Below are 22,609 nucleotides of genomic sequence, written 5' to 3' on the forward strand. Positions count from 1 at the left end.
AGAATGCATTATGTTCATTTTAACTAAAAATTATTTTTTATACAATGAACAATTTTACCTACAGACATGGGGTACCGCGATGGGGACGAGATTCGCACCGGGGTTCGCTAACCTATATGTCGGGTGGTGGGAGGAGTTAACCATCCACCCAGGCGGCGCCCCCCGTGCGGGTCTCGTCCTCTGGCGACGTTTTATCGACAACATTGTTTTTATATGGGATGGGGGGGAAACAAAACTGCTGGAATTTTTAAATGAGATCAATAAAAATGATTTTTACTTGGAATTTAGTTCTATGTACAGCAGTAAAGAAATCAACTTCTTGGATCTAACCATCTACATAGAGGGAAACAAATTACTCACCAAAACCTATAGCAAACCGACGGATGGGAACAGCTTCATATCGATGAACAGCTGCCACCTTCCCAAATGGCTGGAAAATATCCCGCGGGAGTCCAATTTATGAGGCTGAGACGAAACTGCACAAAAATAGAGGAATATGAAAAGGAAGCAGACACCTACAGAAAAAATTTGAACATAGGGATATGACACAATAAAATTGCTGGAGCCAAAGATAGAATAAACCACTAAACAGACAAATTTACTAACCAGCAAAAAGGAAAATAATAATATCAATAAAAATTCAAGCTCTCTGGATATTGAAATCAATACAACAATTCCACCATCATAACACCGTACAGTAACCAGGGTCCAATTTTCAAAAAAAATAGTAAAAAGACACTGGGACATCTCAAGAGAAGACAAAATAATAGGTGAACTTATTCCGAAAGATCCAAAATTTGTATTCAGAAGGGCACAAAATATAGGTAACATGATTGCCTCAACAGGTAGATGTACAGGAACCAATGCAGGGGAAAAAAATCAGAAACCAAAAGAAGAAGGATTAGGAGGGTTCCATCCATGCAGAACCTGTAGAGCGTGTAAAATATCAAAAAACAATAAAACCATAACAGAAATCACCAATTCAGAAGGATCTTATAAACACACCATAAAACAGTTCATCACCTGCAACAGTAAAGGGGTTATATATACCTTAACATGCCCCTGCAAGAAAATCTACGTGGGCCGCACCAAGAGAACCCTAAAGAAAAGAATGGGAGAACATGTGTACAACATAACCAGAAAATATGATGGACATCCATTATCACGTCACTACAGTATAAAGCATGGGGGAAACTTTGCTGGATCCCAATTCTGTGGGGTGGAAACAATACCATCTAATAGGAGGGGGGGGGGACTACATCAAAGAGATGTCAAAAAAAGAATCCAAATGGATATTTAATATGGATAGCCTAATACCAAACGGACTAAATGCAGAGCTGGAACTGTTCGCCTTTGAATAGGCAAATAACACTGAATTCATGCAGGATTGGCAGGGAAGAGGTTAAAGCGCTGGAGAAGTACCTATAAAAAGGGTACACAAACAGCCAGGCAGCACTCCCTGAGGAAGAACAGCGTTCTGTTCGAAACGCGTTGGAGGATACCTGGCACCTGTCGGTCATTGCCTGACCGCTTTAGTGACGTCACTAACAAACTCCAAGTGAGCGCCAACCACTCCCCCACACACACCTCCACCTGCGGCAGCAGCGTGTCACCGGCCGGGGCACGAGACAGCACGCCGACCCATCCTGCAGCTGGATTACCCCATCCTAACCCAAAGCATCGATAAAGAAGAAAGAAAAATGAACTTACATCCAAAGGAATAAACCAGCAAAAAAGCGGAGAAAAGAAAAAGAAAAGAGAAATAAGCCGACTTTCTGAAACTACAGGGAGGCAGACAGAAGCACGCCAATTGAGGTCTTCGCTACAGGTAAGCGGTCTCCAAACCAGCTTAAATACCTGTATAGTGAAATATCCTCGTATGCCAGCCTGCACCAAGTTGTAATAACTGTTTAACAATATAAATCTCTAAAAATTGTCCTTCAGCGCAGTATCTCAAATACACCTCATTGCCTTTCCAGTGCGGCAGTTTTGTGTGGTTCTTGCCGCGATACCGCCGCTTCTTGCAGACAGCACCCACTGAGCGCCACCCCTGCAATTCTTCTGTCACTTTAAGAGGATGTTGATTGTATAATTTTATTTGATATCTTATTCAATTTTTTCGATTTTTATATGGTGATTATATTCGACTATTAACCGATTTTTATCAATATACTCGATTATCTATCGATTTTATCATTTATTCAAATAAATTAGTTCAATTCTATCTACCTAAAGTCTATTGGTTTTAGATGTATTTTGGAAATAAATCTATTTATTTAATTTATCCAGGAATGGTACTACCTTTTTATTTCCTAGGGATACCGGGATATGTATTTGGGGGCCCACGGACTCTACTTTTACAGTCAGAACCGTCACGGGGATACTGGTATCCTAGTCTGAAGACGGTGGTGATTGTGGACTAAATTGGCCATCATTGTCTCTAGGTTTCCTGGGAGCCCTGCAATCTCTCTTCATGTGATCTGGTTTGCCGCAATTGTAACATTTAAAGTCACGTTTGTGTTTGGGACCAGTGCCCTGCCCCATGTATTTAACCGGAGTAGGGTTTTTATTCATGTCTAGTTCTAACCCTTTGGCTGCAGCAATTCATTGGGTTAAAGGGGTCACACGCCATTCAGGTTTACAAGCTTTCAGTTTAGCCTGGAGGCTGAGTTTCTTAATCAATAAAAACCTCACAAACCGGACATTGGAGTCCAAGGACTTTGATTACCCTTCCTGTAATTCTCCCAAAATTTTCCACATACAATAAAGAACAAATAAGGCATGTACCAAAACTCCAAAAACTAAACAAAAGACTTCCCAATTGAAACTGTCCACCTCTTACGTCTCAAAATCCAACAATCATAGTCATTTTTAGGTTCTTTCCAAAAATAGGCTCAACTATAAAAGGACTTATGCGTACATTCAATAACCAGATCTTCGAACCGGACAAACCACTCAGGGAGACACAGATATAGTGTAAGATAAAGTCTCTTACCTTTTAGAGCAATTTCTTATATCTTAAAATCCCGGACCGGAAAATCCAATTTGTCGGATACCAGATGAAACGTCCTAGAGAGCTGAGACCTGTTCTAAAACCTTCCCGGACACCTGATGTACCTGTGTGCCAAATTTAGTGATTGTAAATGCAACGGTGCGGATTCCTTTAGCAGACATACACACACACATACACTCTGCTTTATATATTAGATAAATCATAAGACCATACAAGCTATGTTTCCATTCCTGTCTCCTGTCCCCCCCCCACCCCCCACACTTGCTGAGGCTCAGACTATACTCTCTGTTAGAGAGGAAACTGTGGGGAGGGGTGAGGCGTGTGTGGGTGCAAGATCTACACACATAAACTGAATTTTTGACCTTGTTTTTAGACATTATTATTATCTGTCTATTTAACCCTGTAAGCTCCATTTAGGACCTGACCTAAATCTCCCATATACACAAGATAGAGGACATGTTTATAGAAAATGGATTCTCATCCCTCGCATGACCGAGTGAAGGTGGATGCTCAACAAATAGGATCCGTTTTTTGGGGGGGCTATTGTTCTGACAGATCATAGGAAGGGCAAAATAATCTGTGAAGTCAACAAAAAATTACTCCTGGCACCCTCTTTACTCTCTCAGGGGGGCTCTACTTGTATAAGTGTTTAATAGATAAGATTCTGTAGACATTTATGTGGAATCAGCTGACAATGGTGTAAAAGGAGTGCGCTCTTTTGCACTACAGTAGGATCTTGGGCCTCTGCACGGTTCTTTATACCTGACGCTAACATCGACCTGTAAGGCTGAGTTCATACTTGAATTATTTGGTCAGTTTTGGCCCCGTAACTGCCCAAATAAGTGAAGTGTGAAGTGATTCTAAGAGCGACTCCTGTCATGTGCATGTCATACTGACTCACAGTATGGAGCGAGACATATTGTATGTACAATGAGGGGAGCCATGATGTCATGACACCTATCATTGTATATTAAACATTCATTAATTTATATACACTTACCTGTTCAAAGGATGAGATGGTCTGCTCCAGGGTAACTGCATAACTTGGCAGGTGGTAATTTATAGCAGCTTGATTGGTGGAAGCGATTCAACGGCTTTTCTGAACCTATAAAAGGAAAGGATCAACAGTAAATGATCATTCACGTAAGTATATTGCACAAATTAATACAGTCTTATACTTACCTTTACGATGGAAGAACTCCTGAAACAGCTGATCTTCAAGGCGGAATCACAAGGAGGTGAAGCATGGCTGCGCAGATGTCTTCAAATCGGACAGGATACCGAAGATGAAGGATTAAATCGGCAAGCAGCTAATCCAGTCCTATGCGCAGTACCATGCGCCAGCTCAGATATCATCGATTCCCGGTCCGTCACTGGCACAGGCTTGTGCGGTGATAGCGAAGAAATTCAACCTATGAAAAGTAAAAGAAAAAACAAAAGAGCTTATTCTCCATCTCCTTTTAATACAGCTCAATTGAATAAGAGAGGCAGAAGAAATCCGGCAGTTTTTACTGACAAGGATGTCAGGTCAGTTCAACGGTCAAACAGACTCTCATCAAAAAAGGTGTCATCACAGCCTTCAACTGTCACTGCAGCATCGCTGACTTCAGATATAGGTGAGACATCTAATATAATAAAACAAAGTGACTGTTCACAACAGTGCACTAGTACAAGAAATCCTACAATTGTTAATGAATATTCTTCATTAGACAAAGACATGTTATTCAATGAATTTTTACAATTTTTATCCAGAAAAGAAGTTTCTGATCATACAGGTTTTGTATGGCAAGATCCTTCTGATATGGAACATAGTTCAAAAATCGCCAATAGTTTTAATTCTGAAATTGCTAACCAAAAATTTCCCTTATTAAATGTGACACAGGAAAAAATAGAGTAGTCCTATTCCAATGCTGGAATTTGGTACAGGAATAAAAGAAACCTCAGTCAAGGAGGCTCTATCTTGCCAAATTTCACCACTTGGATTCCATTTAACGCAAAATATAAAAGAAAAAATATGGAAAAAAGAATACATAGATATTTTTAATCTTTTACCTTCAGCTAGAGACAACTTGAAATTAGAATCTGAAAAAGAGAAAAGGTCGGATGAGGATAAAAAGAAACATCAAAGGTCTATATTTAATTGGATGCAAGCATTTTGCATTTATGCTGCAGTATTAGGGGAAAAACATCCCGATCTTTGTTCTGGTTTGTTTTTTCATTTAGACTCAATTCTTGAAGCATATAAAATTTTTGGAGGTTATGGATGGTTCCTTTATGATGAATCTTTCAGACAAAAATTAGCAATTTACAAAAATATTAATTGGGGTAGCAAAGACGTAGGTTTATGGTTAAACCTAATGTTGCCTCAGCGGAGTCATTTTCGTCAGCAAACAGCCAATTTTAACACATATAGAAAAGGAATCTGTTTTGCATTTAACGAAAAATTTTGTAAATGGCAGAACAATTGCAAATACAGACATGAATGTTCATTCTGTTCCGGATCACATCCAGTATCAAAATGTTTCAAAAAACAAGGCATTAATTTCACAAATCACCATGCAAATAAACAAAGTGACTCCTCTGAATACAACAAAATTAATCCATTGGCTAAAAATGTATCCAAACAAACAGATGTCCATTCTACTAACTGAAGGGTTTACTTATGGTTTCTTTATACCTGAATTTAATGGTCCGGGATGTATAATAGTTGATAATCTTCTTTCTGTAAAAAATAATTTGGATATTGTAAGGGAGAAAATTCAATCAGAAATTGTTGCAGGTCGTATTGCTGGCCCATTTAATACTCCTCCTTTTAAAAATTTTAGGATTTCACTTTTAGGTTTAGTGCCGAAAAAAGAACAAAATTCGTTTAGATTAATTCACAATTTATCTTACCCTAAAAATGATTTGTTAAAAAAAAGCTAGTGTAAAATATGCTTCTTTTGACCAAGCTTTGTCTTATCTTCAAAAAGCGGGAAAAAATGCTTTATTAGCTAAAGCTGACATTAAGTCAGCATTTAGACTTTTACCAATTAACCCTATTGGATACAATTCTTTAGGATTTACTTTTTTAGATAAATTTTTTTATGATATGGCACTCCCCATGGGTTTCACTCTTTCTTGCCAATACTTTGAGGCATTCTCATCATTTCTACATTGGATGTTGGATATACATTCTAAAGATGGTTTTACACTACACTACTTGGACGACTTTTTATTCATTGGGAGTAGTGATTCTAATGATTGCTCAGTATTGCTGGATACATTTTTTAAGCTAGCAAATTATTTTAATATTCCATTGGCCATGGATAAGACAGTTTATCCTACTAATCAGTTAAAATTTTTAGGTATTCAAATAAACACTTTAAAAATGGAATTCAACATTCCAGAGGAAAAAATTAGTCAGACTATTAGTTTGTTATCTGATTTAATAAAAAAGGAAAAAACTTCACTTAGGAAACTTCAATCACTTTTAGGTTCATTAAATTTTATTTCAAGAGTGATCCCTATGGGAAGAGTTTTTTCTAAAAGAATGTACGCAGCAACAGCAGGTAAAAAATTTCCAAATTCTCATATTCGTGTTACAAAACAAATAAAAAATGATATTGTTATATGGTTAAAATTTTTAAGTGAATTTAATGGTCATACAATATGGCAAAAAGATTTCATAGATTCAGACACTCTATCTTTATATACGGATGCTGCAGGAGCGGTAGGTTATGGAGCCTTCTTCAATTTAAATTGGTCAGCAGAAAAATGGCCTATAGAATGGGTTTTAAATAATTATACAAAAAATCTGGTTTTTATTGAATTATTTCCAGTTTTAGTGTCACTAGTAATTTGGTCTATTGAATTTCAGAACAGAAGAATTATTTTACACACTGATAACACCGGTGTTGTTTATGCCATTAATTGTCTTTCTTCAAAATCAGAAATAGTAAACTTACTGTTACGAAAATTAGTATTAAATTGTTTAAAAAAACAACAAAGGGATTAAGGCAAGAACATATTTCAAGGATAAAAATAATATACTCGCTGATGCTTTATCTCGGACAGCGTTTCAGGGATTTTCTTCGAGATGGTACCACAAGCTACAAGAATAGGAATCCTTGTCCGATTCAAACTTTGGAATATGACAGGGGATTAACGAATGATTAATAAAAAAATTTTGATAGCTACAAATACATGGGCTGCATATGCAGCCGCATGGCTAGAGTGGAGTTCATATTGGCAAATTGCTAAATATCAACAAATTAATTCTGGCATACTGAGAATGTCATATCTTTTATTTTATATCTCTACAAAAAAGGTTTAAAAAGCTGGTGCCATTTTGAAAAAAATTATCTGGTATATCATTTTTTTGAAATTGGAAGGCTTCAATTCTTTACTTAGTAATTTTAAAATAAAACAAATTTTAAAAGGTATAAAAAAGAATTCAGTTATTCGAGTAAGAACTAGGCCTATTTCGTTACTAATATTACAAAAAATAATTACTCAGTTACCCATTGTTTGTAACTGTACCTATGAAACTTACCTCTTTTCTTCAGCTTATTCATTAGCATTCTTTGCAGCACTTAGAATTAGTGAAGTAGCTGCAAAAAATAAACAAGCAGAATCCCCTTTATTAATTTCCGATGTAATTTGTAATAACAGTTCATTGAAAATTAATATAAAAAAGTCAAAAACAGATCAGATTGGTAAAGGAACAAGTATTCATCTTAATAATTTCTATATTAATTCAGTTTGTCCAGTAGAAAACATGAAAAAATGGTTAAAGTTTAGGAAGAATACTAAAGATTATTTATTTATTCATTTGGATGGGACTCCTTTGACAATCTACCAATTTAATTATATTCTCAAATTGTGTTTAAAAAATATTGGTTTAGATAAACACAAAATAACGTGCTCACTACGTTTAGAATTGGAGCTGCCACTTATGCTGCACATATAGGAATGAATGATAATGTTATAAGAAAAATAGGTAGATGGAATTCCAATTGTTTTAAGTTATATATTCGTCCTAATTTAATTCTTTATTAATTTTAGGAAAATTTAGAATAATTTGGATACTGGGAAATGACACTATTGCAGTGGCTCAAAGACGAAAAATTGTCAGAAATTCGTCCAATAATTTAGGATTTCCAGAGAACAATTATTTATTTTGGAAAGTCGTTTTAAAGATGGAAAGTATAACAATATAGTACATGAATGTAAAGGCCTGTTAGATAAATGGCCGAAACCGAATATAGTCATTTTACAGTTTGGTGGGGTTTTTATTGGGAAAATAAAAACACATGAGTTAATAAGTGAATTGAAAGATAATATATTTCAAATTCGAAACATACTTGGAAACCCTAAAGTAATATTTTCAGAAATTATTCCAAAAATTACTTGGTCTTATAAGGATATGGCATTTAAAGAAAAAATAAGAAGAAGAATAAATAAACAGATGGAAAATCTATGGAGAAAATTGAGAAATTTCTTACAGGCATTGGGAATTAAATGATTTACCAGAGGTCTTTTATCACCCACGGGAAGAACAGTTATTCTGATTTGGTATTGATATATTTTATTGTGGATATTCAGATTATGATTGAAAAAAATATTTAATTAATATGGATTTAGGCTGCAATGGCTTGGGCCATGTCGCATCGCGATGTGGCGGTGGGGTTAAGTCACTCCGTTGAGTGGACTTTTTGATTATTTGGTTGATGTATATAATATTGGAATTATTATAATGGAAATTGGAGAATTAATAAATTAATCAATATTATAACATAATAGGCATTGCAGCCTAACTATCCCAACAGTTTATTTGTTACACATTATTCAATAAAATGAAATTTGTTCAAAAATTATGGCGTGTATTTGAATTTAATTTAAGATTAATTATGGAGAATATGACATCATGGAAGCGAGACATATTGTATGTACAATGACGGGAGCCCATGATGTCATGACACCTATCTTTGTATATTAAACATTCATTAATTTATATACACATACCTGTTCAAAGGATGAGATGGTCTGCTCCAGGGTAACTGCATAACTGGCAGGTGGTAATTTATAGCAGCTTGATTGGTGGGAAGCAATTCAACGGCTTTTCTGAACCTATAAAGGAAAGTATCAACAGTAAATGCGCATTCACGTAAGTATATTGCACAAATTCCCTTCCCTCCCTCCCTTAAAAAATTGTAATTAAAAGAAAAAAATCTGTCGCTTTGCTTATTGATGAAATGGGTTAAGTCACTCCGTTGAGTGGACTTTTGATTATTTGGTTGATGTATATAATATTGGAATTATTATAATGGAAATTGGAGAATTAATAAATTAATCAATATTATAACATAATAAGCATTGCGGCCTATATATCCCAACAGTTTATTTGTTCACTTTATTCAATAAAATGAAATTTGTTCAAAAATTATGGCGTGTGTTTGAATTTAATTTAAGATTAATTATGGAGAATATGACATCATTGTTTCACTACCACAGCAGACTCCCTAAGCGTGTTACTGCAAGGTACATTGTTCTACACCACTATACAGGCTCTCTGCAGCAGGAAATAGCTGTTTTTTTTATATGATTCACCACAAATAAATTTGGATCGAATCAAATCTTTTCAGAAAATTTTGGAGAAATTCCCTCATCTCTAATCAAGTCACTAAGTTATGTTTATTATATGATTTGTATAACAGGCCGTGAACAAGGTCTTTGTTAGACCGAAACGTTGGTCACTCTCTATGTATTACATTGGATGGATTAAATAAATTTCTGATACCTATATTGATCAACTATTGAAGTTCCATGATATTCGATATATATGTTTTCCTGCAGGTGAAGAGGCACCCTCCTGCCTCTTGATTAAGAGGGCAAGACATGTAAAGCATGGTTTCGAGCAGCGACTGTTCATGTTCACGCATAACGGCCCATGTGCAGTAGGTTTTCACTTGCGGGAAAGCAGAGTTTCTGTGCTTGTTCCACTTCTCAGTGTAATGGACCAGTGACAAGATTGTCAGGCTGGATGAGAGAGTGGCACTAATGCTAAATGGAAATGCATAACATGCATAAAGACAGGTAAAGAATAAGAACACGTGGTACAGTATTGCAATATATAACACTGTGTCGGTGGATCAGTGATGCTGGCTATTTACAATTTAGTTCCTTTTGTGTATTTGTTATGCGCAGTTCTAAAATGAAATAATATCTCACATCAGCAAAAATTGCGTATGTTTGCATATCTCAAATGATATAGTTTCTTAATATGTTACTGACACAGTGTGGAGAGTAGGACAGCTTGATTAATGTGCTGCTTGAAACTGATGCTGAATTTATGCACGAGTCACACATCATGATATACTGTAACGGTCACGTCCACACACACACAGGGGGAAGGATAGTGACCACTGAGCTCCACCCTCACCCCTGGCCCTGCCTACTTGCCTCACGAGTCCTGATGACAGGGGACAACTGGACGACAGTCCCTAACTTAGGATATGTGCAGGGAAGACAGACAAGACAAAATACGGAACATGAACGGACCGGGTCAGAACCAAAAGAGCTACGCAGTACAAAGGATTAAGCAAAGAATGGTCAGGAGAAGCCGGGGTCAAATGCCAGGAGAGCAGAGAAGTACAAGAGGAGTCCTAAGAGAGTAGTCAGGTGGGAGCCGAGGTCACAATACCAGGACGGATGCGCAGTACAGGAGGAGCAGGCAAAGGATCGTCAGGGAACAGGATCAGGTAAGTATTCAGCAGTCCAACAAATAGCCAGGAACCTAGAAATTAACAGGCAACCTGTAGCCAGCAGGCTGCCTGTATTTATAGTGGGGAGGGAGGGTCATGTGACGTGGCCAGCGTCACATGACTGACAGACCAACCAGTCGAGCACCGAGTGATCAGCTCGGCGCTCAAGGCAGACTAGGAGCAGGGAGCCACCCAGCTAGTAAAGCTGCTCTGGGAATGAGGTCAAACACAGATCCTCATTCCCAAAGCTAAGCAAACAGGTCTGCGGGAAAGATGAGGGACCGAGTGCACCTTCGGAACCCCGGTGGACATATACCCAATGCTAGTTCAAGTTGAAATGCCTTCTGTGGTAAAGCTTGAGGCTTGGCATGATAGATTAGATAGATAGATATGCAGCGTGCTACAGGGCATGTGTGAGTGTGGCTTGAAGATAGTAGTAGTACTCACGGTTCTCATAGCTCTCTGGGCTGTGCAGAGATAAGAATCATGCACCTGTTCTTTTCTTTGGGCAATCCCGGACGTTCAGGAGTTCTTCTGGAGGGGGGGATGGTGTTAGGAGTGCCTTGTAAGTAATTGTCATGAGGTGCAAGGCAGGATTTCTGAAACTTGAGTCACAGATGAAGTCAGGTGGCATGCAACAAATTTATTTTACTTTACTGAAGCAGTTCATAAGTGGTTCACATAGGCACTGTACTGCATTAGATGCAGTCTTTACACCTGATACATTCAATTCCCAAGGCTGTATATGGAGGACAGAGGGTTAAGGTTCTTTCCAGTAGTCCGTACAATCTATCTAACTCAACCAAGGGGAGCAATGTATTTCTCTTTCCCTGGCTGCATTTTAGCTTTGTAGTATCCTTAGTTGAATAACATTTCTGCTGCCTTCAGTACCTTTATCCTTCATGAGCTGTTACATAAATTGTCACTTTTACATTTGTAAGATGGAAGTTTTCCCTGGCTCAGATCTGCTCCCTTGCTGTACACTCCTGTACAGCTCACACTAGACTTCTATTTCTTCATAGAGAGAAAAGTGTGGATCCAGCCCTGCCTAACCACTGAGAACCTCCAACCAGAGTTGCCAACTATCCAGAAAAATTTCCTGGAAAGTTCGTAAATACAGGGTACTTTTTTTTTGTGTTTCAGTGTCTGTGAAAGTAATAAGATGTGTCTGTGATTTTATTTCTTTCTTTTTGAGGCTGGTGGTCCATGGCTGTCCATGATTCTTGGATAAATTGTCCTGAAAAAAATAACCTTGCCTCCCAGTGAATATACATTATGGGACAAATACAGTGCATAAAGTACAGTACCTTCCTGACCAGCGCTGTACTAGCTGTCCGCTCCTTGTCCGCGACCGGCGATAATGCCGGTCGTAGACATTTATCACTTCAGATGCCGTGGTCAATCCTGAGAGCACCGGAACACTCATGTCAGGGTTCGTGTTTGGCACCCTCGCCTTTCAGCATGTGAGCTCTTGCTCAGACACGGTAAGTAAGGCAGCAGGCTCCTGTGCCGGGGGGAATAGGAGAGGACTCCTACTACTGTTTGTGGGTGTAGTGTGCCTCGACATGTGCCGTGGAGACCATGGTCAGTTCTTCTATGTGCAGCTCAGTATGGTGCCCTATGCCTGGCTTCAACAGGATTACATTACCAGCTCAGTCCCTGTACACTGTGGGGGAGAGGGCACATTCCTGTCCCGTGAAAAAGGGGTGGGTCAAAGGGCGTGATCAATGGGTGGAATCAAGGGGGCGGCAAAATTAGATTTTGCCTAGGGTGGCAAAAATCCTTGCACCAGCCCTGTGTCCAATATGTGTATTTTGCAGTGATCAGCTTATACTTTGCTGCAGACATTGGACAATTGTACCTTTTTCTTTTCAAAAACCTGTTGCAAAACTGCTATGGTTTATATGTGAACTATAATAAGCGTATTTAGCAGCACGAGTATATATTTTACTGCAGACATTGTGTTGTTGTACCTTTTTCCCAAAAAACCTGTAGCAAGGCTTCTACAGTTTATAAGTGTGCAATAAGCTATTTTGCCTGCCAAATTGTTTGCCCTTGTGTGGCAGGCAAAATAGCCCCAACCGTTAAAGCTAAAAAGGATAGTCAACAACAACAAAGAAAGAACTGGCTAACAACCAATGTTTTTTTTTAAATGTGGTCGATGCACGAATTGTAAGATCATGAGTTTCCCCAAAAAAACAACTAGGGTGAAATCTACAATAAATTCCTTCAGTGTAGAAATACAAGAGTGCCTTACGTGCGATTCCACTGATGTCATATACCTACTGGAATGGTGGAGTGTAGGAAACAGTACATATGCAGGACTAATAAGGACACTTAAAAAGAGGGTAGCCGAACATGTGGCGAATATTAAAAAAGGTCTAGAACGCATTCCCTATCGAAACATTTTAAAGTTCAACTCAATGGTGACCCAACTGGCCTAAAATTCACTGCCATAGAAAGGATCAAAAAAATGTGTGAGAGGAGGGAATCAACATTGCTCACATGTCACGACAGGAATCCCGCAGAATTTTGAGTATGACACCATATGCCGAGGGGTCTCAATGCTGAGATGGAGGTGTTCGGGTTCCTGTAAATATTTTGGGGGGGTTGTCCGGTGGGGATGAGATATCGCAGGAGGGTCAGTTATTGACACTGTGATTCACCTCCCCACCGGATGACTCCCTACATATACAACTATACAACTATGAATCACCCTTGCAATATATGATTCCTGATGAAGATTATCTTTTCATCATTTTATGTGAAGGCTATGCTGAGAATCCTGGTCCAATCCTTTTAGGTGGGGTCACCTGACTCCATAGAACATAGTTGTAATCACAGGGAACGACCTGTTTAAAAACGTAGCCTTTAATCGATATTAGATTATAAAATACAAAAACTCCCACAAAAACATACAGAGAAAAGAACAAAAAAAAGGGATATATCCTTGAGTGACATCGAAGATGATACTTGCGATCGTCCAGAATAATACGGGTCAAAGATGGACGGTATGGACAGAGGTGGAATCTAGTCTGACCCTATTCCTGGCCCTGGGCTAAATGGCCCCTGCCTACAAACGGAATAGCCGCCCTGATAAGAGCGATCCCGTATTCTGGAACCTCCTTGTAACACCTGAGTAGACCTGTGATCCTGAGGGTTCCCTAGTGTGGGGTCTGCTCTAGGTACACAAAACAAAAAAGAAACAAGTATAGATAACCAGAAGAGAGAGCGTGCATACCAGCCACATTCATAGATACTCAATGGTGGTGGGTGGAAGGCCGCCATCAATAAAGATGTCATTAGGATGCAACGGGTAGCCCAAATATGGCTATCTGTAACGTGCATCATCCAATGGACGAATCACTGTGCAGACCCCACACACCACAGCGATGTGCGACGTCAAAGCCCAGTGAGTCGCCGTTCACATTGGACATGTCAGTGTATACTAAGGTATGTATACACATACGGCACCAGAAACACTACATATATCAGTATGCAATCAGGTGCCAGTGTCCCAACGCGTTTCACCCTGATTGATATTCGGGTTCCTCAGGGACATAGATCAAAGTACAAAGCTGTTGTTTGGTATCAGAGAGAGTAACCAAACCAGTGGTAAGGTCCTCACTTATGATAGCACCTTTTGACCAATCATTCACTGGTCGCCTTACTTTCAATCACCTCATAGCTTTACGTGATCAAACACAAGGACCAAAAAAACAGGGGCATATGGAATGAGTCCGCCAGTGGGGATATATTCCACATAGATATCCAGCGGTAAGTGATTATCACGAAATACTGAACAAAGTGACAAAACACCTATAAACAGTCACAAATGTGTGATGCCAAATATGATGTCATGGCCAACAGGTAACAAGATACTACTTGCGTGCCCAAATGCAGTCACAGATGGCCCTGGCTGTCTGTAGAGATGATCGTATATCCGCTGTCATTCTAGCCATAGCCCGCATATACACTGTTTAGACACAAGTGGTAGTAAAGATTAAGATGCCAGATAGGGCCAAAACCAACCTTATATAAGTAGGAGGAATCAGCCCCCAGTTACCAAGAAACTCACAGATGGTGGTGCCTCACTGGTCCTGTGTGGTGAGGTCTCCAAGCAGGGAAGCCTGCTCGGTTTAAATAGCCCCGCCCTTGGAAAAGTGGAGAGGGGGCCGAACATCGTCCCGCCCCTCCTATTCCATGCTAGGGTTAGACATGGACGTATGGCCAGACCACGCCTCAAATGGGCGTGCCCTGATGCAAGGTGTGTATGGCCAATCCCCCGATCCCCTGATGCTAGCATAGTGTACCGCCCTCGCCGTCCCGTCACGCCCATAAGGGGTGTGGCCCATCAGTGAGACGGAGCCTGAGATAGATGATCCAAGCACATCAGCCGCGTCCGCTGACGTCACCGGCCGCGGGCTCCGATCACGTGGCATGACTGGGCTAGCGTCCTCGTGCCGGAGTGCCGCTGCTGATGACGTCATTCTCCGCCGATCACATGACAGAAAATGACACTGCGGGATACCTCTGATGCAAGGTTCCCAGGTGATCAAAGTCAGGTTGTTTGTGTAGAAGCACAATTGAAAAGGACCCAGTGTGGATACATTGATCCTAGTTAAAAACCTACCAGCAAATAGTGCAGTATAGATGTGCGGACCATAAACCAGTTTGGTATGGATTATTAGAATGGGATAGTACAGATATAAATCCATAGGGATACGGTAACCCTACACTGGACGCACCAGTGGGCGGGATATAGATCATACAGGCTAAACAGGCTAAACAAGCTACTAGTGAATACTCTATTATATCTAAATAAGTAGAGTTGAGGGGTGTATAGTATATATATATATAAACTGATGTTCTACATGGGACGAATCGAAACGGCACTGTAGTGGGGGGGGCCACATATCCTCCCTTTAGAGTTATGACAGTGCTCAAGATATATATGTCGACCCCATGTCAAAAATAGTATATGGCTGGCTAGAGAAAGCAGGAGTAATCAATGTTTTCGTTCAGTCCTGCAGGTGACATGGTGTTGAGCATATGTATCCATTTTGACGCGTTTCTGTCTATGGATCGTGTCCAATATCTCCTCCCCTGATGGAGTGTGTTCACTGTTTCCACCATGGAAAAGCTTATCACTTTCGGGTCTCCTCCGGTTTTAAAACCACATGCCTAGACAGAGGGCTTGTCCCCGCTTATGGCGAATATCGCCAATATGTTCCAAAATCCGCTTCTTAAAGGCTCTACATGTTTTGGCCAATGTATAAAAGGCTGCATATACATTGGCCATGTAGACCACGCCAACTGTATTGCAGTTCGCAAAACTACGGGTCTTGTACGTATTGGTCTGTTCGTGTTCATGAAGGATTCGCCTACTGTTATAAAGGGAACAAGCTTTGCACTTTCCACATCTGTAGGGTTCCATTTCTCCTATCCACTAGCCACGTGCCAGTGGGGGAGACTGGTTCAAAATGGCTGTGTACCAGTTGAGTCTCCTATACTGCGGCCTCGCCTGAAGGTAATTGAAGGATGCTTCCGGGAGAAGATCAGTCAGGTCAGGGTCAGACTGATCATGACCAATACCGTCCGATGATCTGACGGACTTGGTTAGCTTCAGTGTCATATGTCCCTATGATTCTAATCACTTCATCTGATACTTTCTTTTTTCCCCACAGAGTGGATTAATGTTGATCTATCACGGGAGTCCTGCATAATTCCAAGCCTCATAGAGACAGTCCTCTGAGTACCCCCTCTGTTTAAACCGATGGAATAGGGGTACGAGCTTGCTTGTCAAACTCGGTTGGGATCGGAGCAGTTCCTGCGGATCCGCAGAAACTGTCCCTTAGGGATCCCCTTTTTGAGCGTTTCGGGTGAAAACTCTCCCACCTCAACAGACTGTTTGTTGAGGTGGATTTGCGAACAGGGTGGTAGTTAGTGTATTATTGATTGTTTTTACTGATCTGTAGATCGAGGAAATTGATTGTTTTGGATTGTAGTTCATGGGTAAAAAATAGACCGATGTGTTAACATTCAAGTCCTTCATGAACCCATCAAAATCTTCCGCGGAACCCGACCAAAATAACAGGATGTCATCGATGAACCTCGACCAAGATATTATATGGCGGGTCCATCTCTGCATCCCTCTGGTAAAGACAATGGTGTCCTCCCACCAGCCCAGGAGCAGTTGGCGTAGGTGGGCGCACAGGGGCTCCCCATCGCCGTGCCCCTGAGCTGGTGGTAGAACCGACCATTGAATACAAAGTAATTATGCTTTAGAGCGAAGTCCAAGAGTCCTAATGACAAGATGGTTATGCTCCCTGAGATCGATTGATCTGGTATCCAGGAAGTATTTGATTGCTGCCAAGCCTTATTGTGTGGAATGGAGGTGTGAGAGCCTCCACGTCGATGGAGGGCCAACCACACCACCTGGATCCAGTGAGATGCCATCTATCCGTTTTCAACCAGATCATTTGTGTCGCGGTGGCGTAAGTATTTTGCGCATCTGACAAAAAGAGGAGCACCGAACTTCATGACTTGATCCAAGTGACCTTAGTGGTTACGATGCCCTAGTGGATCTTCTGGATGACAATGATTGTCCTCCGGGGCCATGGCCCATTTACGAGCCTCCGTAATAAGAGCACTTAGGATGCCTCCCAAAACATTGGGGGAGGCCCACAATGATCTGTTTCTAAATCAGTAACCAGGACCTGGGGATTTTGACACCGATACAGGCGAGCTGGCGTAAAAAACTACACAAAGAGGAAATGGAAATATTACGGGATCTTAGCACCAATAAACAACTTATATTTAAGCCTTCGGATAAAGGGGGGAACATTGTTGTTATGTCCAGTAAACAATACTGTGACATGTGCATGTCGCTCCTATCTGATGGATCCAGCTATGAGTTGCTCAAGCTGACCCAACTCAGCTGTATGCGAGGGAACTATCACAGATCCTACAGGACGCCTTGAGGGGAGACTCATTGATCGACATGAATGTGATTACCTTGAAATATCTAACCCCCGGGTGGCCACCTTCTATTGTCTCCCCAAGATTCACAAGGGTACGGTCCCCCTTAAGGGTCGCCCAATTGTATCTGGGATAGGGGGCCTTACAGAACATATAGGCACCTATATTGATAAGATCCTGCGCCCATTTGTGATGTCTCTACCTCACATCTACGCGACACAAATGATCTGTTGAAACGGATAGATGGCATCTCACTGGATCCAGGTGTGTGGTTGCCTCCATCGACGGGAGGCTCTCTACACCTCCATTCCACACAATAAGGGCTTGGCAGCAATCAAATACTTCCTGGATACCAATCAATCGATCTCAGGGAGCATAACCATCTTGTCATTAGACTCTTGGACTTCGCTCTAAAGCATAATTACTTTGTATTCAATGATCTGGTTCTTACATCCAGCTCAGGGGCACGGCGATGGGGAGCCCCTGTGCGCCCACCTACGCCAACCTGCTCCTGGGCTGGTGGGAGGACACCATTGTCTTTACAGAGGGGATGCAGAGATGGACCCGCCATATAATATCTTGGTCGAGTTCATCGATGACATCCTGTTATTTTGGTCGGGTACCGCGGAAGATTTTGATGGGTTCATGAAGGACTTGAATGTTAACCACATCGTCTATTTTTACCCATGAACTACAATCCAAAACAATCAATTTCCTCGATCTACAGATCAGTATAAAGACATCATAATACACTAACTACCACCCTGTTCCGCAAATCCTCCTCAACAAACAGTCTGTTGAGGTGGGAGAGTTTTCACCCGAAACCGCTCAAAAAGGGGATCCCATAAGGGACAGTTTCTGCGGATCCGCAGGAACTGCTCCGATCCAACCGATTTGACAAGCAAGCTAGTACCCTATTCCATCGGTTAAACAGAGGGGTACTCAGAGGACTGTCTCTATGAGGCTTGGAATTATGCAGGATCCCGTGATAGATCAACATTAATCCACTCTGTGGGGAAAAAGAAAGTATCAGATGAAGTGATTAGAATCATAGGGACATATGACACTGAAGCTAACCAAGTCCGTCAGATCATCGGACGGTATTGGTCACTGATCAAGTCTGACCCTGACCTGACTGATCTTCTCCCGGAGCATCCTTCAATTACCTTCAGGCGAGGCGCAGTATAGGAGATCAACTGGTACACAGCCATTTTGAACCAGTCTCCCCCACTGGCACGTGGCTAGTGGATAGGAGAAATGGAACCTACAGATGTGGAAAGTGCAAAGCTTGTTCCTTTATAACAGTAGGCCAATCCTTCATGAACACCGAACAGACCCATACGTACATGACCCGTAGTTTTGCGAACTGCAATACAGTTGGCGTGGTCTACATGGCCCAATGTATATGCAGCCTTATATACATTGGCAAAACATGTAGAGCCTTTAAGAAGCGGATTTTGGAACATATTGGCGATATTCGCCATAAGCGGGACAAGCCTCTGTCTAGGCATGTGGTTTTAAAACACGGAGGAGACCCGAAAGTGATAAGCTTTTCCATGGTGGAAACAGTGAAACACTCCATCAGGGGAGGAGATATTGACACGATCCTAAGACAGAAAGAGTCAAAATGGATACATATGCTCAACACCATGTCACCTGCAGGACTGAACGAAAACATTGATTACTCCTGCTTTCTCTAGCCAGCCATATACTATTTTTGACATGGGGTCGACATATATATCTTGAGCACTGTAATAACCTAAAGGGAGGATATGTGGCCACCCCCACTACAGTGCCGTTTCGATTCGTCCCATGTAGAACATCAGTTTATTATATATATATATATACACACCATCAACTCTACTTATTTAGATATAATAAGTATTCACTAGTAGCTTTGTTTAGCCTGTTTAGCCGGTATGGAGTCTATATCCCCGCCCACTGGTTGCGTCCAGTGTAGGTACCGTATCCCTATGGATTTATATCTGTACTATCCCCATTCTAATAATCCATACCAAACTGGTTTATGGTCCGCACATCGATACTGCACTATTTGCCTGGTAGGTTTTAACTAGGATCAATGTATCCACACTGGTCCTTTTCAGATTGTGCTTCTACACAAACAACCTGACTTTGATCACCTGGGGAACCTTGCATCAGAGTATCCCCGCAGTGTCATTTTTCTGTCATGGTGATCGGCGGAGAATGACGTCATCAGCAGGCGGCACTCCGGCACGAGGACGCTAGCCCAGTCATGCCACGTGATCGGGCGCGGCCGGTGACGTCAGCGGACGCCGGCTGATGTGCTTGGATCATCTATCTCAGGCTCCGTCTCACTGATGGGCCACACCCCTTATGGGCGTGACGGGACGGGGGCGGTACACTATGCCTAGCATCAGGGGATAGGGGGATTGGCCATACACACCTTGCATCACGGGCACGCCCATTTGAGGCGTGGTCTGGCCATACGTCCATGTCTAACCCTAGCATGGAATAGGAGGGGCGGGACGATGTTCGGCCCCCTCTCCACTTTTCAAGGGCGGGCTATTTAAACCGAGCAGGCTTCCCTGCTTGGAGACCTCACACACAGGACCAGTGAGGCACCACCATCTGTGAGTTTCTTGGTTAACTGGGGGCTGATTCCTCCTACTTATATAAGGTTGGTTTTTGGCCCTATCTGGCATTTAATCTTTACTACCAATTGTGTCTCAAACAGTGTATATGCGGGCTATGGCTAGAATGACAGCGGATATACGATCATCTCTACAGACAGCCTGGGCCATCTGTGACTGCATTTGGGCACGCAAGTAGTATCTTGTTACCTGTTGGCCATGACATCATATTTGGCATCACACATTTGTGACTGTTTATAGGTGTTTTGTCACTTTGATCAGTATTTCCGTGATAATCACTTACGCCTGGATATCTATGTGGAAATATATCCACACTGGCGGACTCATTCCATATGCCCCCTGTTTTTTGGTCCTTGTGTTTGATCACGTAAAGCTATGAGGTGATTGAACGTAAGGCGACCAGTGAATGATCTGGTCAAAAGGTGCTATCATAAGTGAGGACCTTACCACTGGTTTGGTTACCTCTCTCTGATACCAAACAACAGCTTTGTACTTTGATATATGTCCCCTGAGGAACCCGAATATCAATCAGGGTGAAACGCGTTGGGACACTGGCACCTGATTGCATACTGATATATGTAGTGTTTCTGGTGCCGTATGTGTATACATACCTTAGTATACACTGACATGTACAAATGTGAACAGCGACTCACTGGGCTTTGACGTCGCACATCGACTGTGGTGTGTGGGGTCTGCACAGTGATTTCGTCCATTGGATGATGCACAGTTACAGATAGCCATATCTTGGGCTACCCGTGCATCCTTAATGACATATTTATTGATGGCGGCCTTCCACCCACACCATTGAGTATCTATGAATGTGGCTGGTTTGCCGCTCTCTCTACTGGTTATCTATACTTGTTTCTTTTTTGTTTTGTGTACCTAGAGCAGACCCCACACTAGGGAACCCTCAGGATCACAGGGTCTACTCAGGTGTTACAAGGAGGTTCCAGAATACGGGATCGCTCTTATCAGGGCGGCTATTCCGTTTGTAGGCAGGGCCATTTAGCCCAGGGCCAGGAATAGGGTCAGACTAGATTCCACCTCTGTCCATACCGTCCATCTTTGACCCGTTTTATTCTGGACGATCGCAAGTATCATCTTCGATGTCATCAAGGATATATCCCTTTTTTGTTCTTTTCTATGTATGTTTTGTGGGAGTTTTTGTTATTTTATATCTAAATTAGATTAAAGGCTACGTTTTAAACAGGTCGTTCCCTGTGATTACATATATTGGATTATACACCACCTGTGGTTATTATTCCCTCTGACGGGATATCGTCTTAGCTGTGATTAAATTCCATAGAACATAGAAACACAAAAACCGCAATGAAGACACAATTCACACTGTTGCGTTTTTGAAGCGTTTTCAATGCGGTTTTCCTCATAATGTAGCTCTGACATTGCAGTCCTAGACCAAGAACATTTTTAAGATGGTTTTAATATTGTATTTATTAAAGGGGAGTAATATTTATTATGTATCATGTTTTTAACTTGAATGTGACATTTTAATTGTTAGTAGAAATGCAGCAGTAATTAAATCCATCCCACATATTGGAACAAGCTGAACAAAGTGCAATTGTGGGTGGGCCAACACCATATATAAGGATGTGAGATCCACTCACTCGGTGGCCACTGAGGAAGGGGCGTAAGACCCTGAAACGCGTCTGGCAAACAGAGTGAGCGTGGTTCAAGGAAAAGAAAAGAACAAAGAAACTGGACTTTAAATTGTAACGCAAGAGATCCATATCCAGATTGAAATTACCGCCGCAAAGCATGTGACGTCATCTAAGCGTCCGCCCGGAACCCCAGATCACCAGGTCACGTGGGACGCCACAGACGGCCGTGTTCGGCCACCTGGGAAAATCGTGCTGCGGCCAGGCAGCAAGGAGGGTGAGACCGGAGACTTGAAGCGGCTGGACACTGTAAGTAATCTGAGGCCAGTGCCTATGCGCTTTACTCGTACGCATCTCTGTACTTACCTTGAATACCGACATTGACATACAGTCATTAACATTGCCTCATCCGATATACCTGTGGGGCTATCTTCAGATTTCTTATACTACTACCACTACCTGGTTCACTTTGTGCAGCACCTTATGATTTGGGACATTGTTCGATGAACTTTAACATATCGAACTTCAATACATCGTACCCACAGTAGTGTACTGATCACTGCACTAGCTGCACAGTTCGTAATACTACCTTATTATATTAGTGGCGTTATATGTACATGC

This window comes from Bufo bufo, chromosome 6, assembly GCF_905171765.1.
Source record: "Bufo bufo chromosome 6, aBufBuf1.1, whole genome shotgun sequence".
Classification (NCBI taxonomy): domain Eukaryota; kingdom Metazoa; phylum Chordata; class Amphibia; order Anura; family Bufonidae; genus Bufo; species Bufo bufo.